Genomic DNA, 958 nt, shown 5'->3' on the forward strand with positions numbered 1-958 from the left:
ACCAGCTCTACAGGAAATATTGAAAGGGGTCCTCTAAGCAAAGAGAGAGCCTAAAAGTAGTAGATCAGAAAAGAACAGAGACAATATACTGTAACAGTCACCTTACAGGCAATAAAATGGCACTAAATTCATATCTCTCAAAACTTACCCTGAATGTTAATGGGCTAAATGCCCCAATCAAAAGACACAGGGTATCAGAATGGATAAAAAAACAAAACCCATCAATATGCTGCCTACAAGAAACTCATTTTAGACCTGAAGACACCTCCAGATTTAAATTGGGGGGGGCGGGGAGGACAACTTACCACGCTAATGGATATCAGAAGAAAGCTGGAGTGGCAATCCTTATATCAGATCAATTAGATTTTAAGCCAAAGACTATAATAAGAGATGAGGAAGGACACTATATCATACTCAAAGGATCTGTCCAACAAGAAGATCTAACAATTTTAAATATCTATGCCCCTAACATGGGAGCAACCAATTATATAAACCAATTATTAACAAAATCAAAGAAACACATCAACAATAATACAATAATAGTAGGGGACTTTAACACTCCCCTCACTGAAATGGACAGATCATCCAAGCAAAAGATCAACAAGGAAATAAAGGCCTTAAATGGACCAGATGGGCATCACCGAGATATTCAGAACATTCCATCCTAAAGCAAGAGAATACACATTCTTCTCTAGTGCACATGGAACATGCTCCAGAATAGATCACATCCTGGGTCACAAATCAGGTCTCAACTGGTATCAAAAGATTGGGATCATTCCCTGCATACTTTTAGACGACAATGCTCTGAAGCTAGAACTCAATCACAAGAGGAAATTTGGAAAGAACCCAAATACATGGAGACTAAACAGCATCCTTCTAAAGAATGAATGGGTCAACCAGGAAATTAAAGAAGAATTGAAAAAATTCATGGAAACAAATCATAATGAAAACACAACAG

The sequence above is a fragment of the Mustela nigripes genome, chromosome 13 (genome assembly GCF_022355385.1).
Source record: "Mustela nigripes isolate SB6536 chromosome 13, MUSNIG.SB6536, whole genome shotgun sequence".
In the NCBI taxonomy this organism is placed as follows: domain Eukaryota; kingdom Metazoa; phylum Chordata; class Mammalia; order Carnivora; family Mustelidae; genus Mustela; species Mustela nigripes.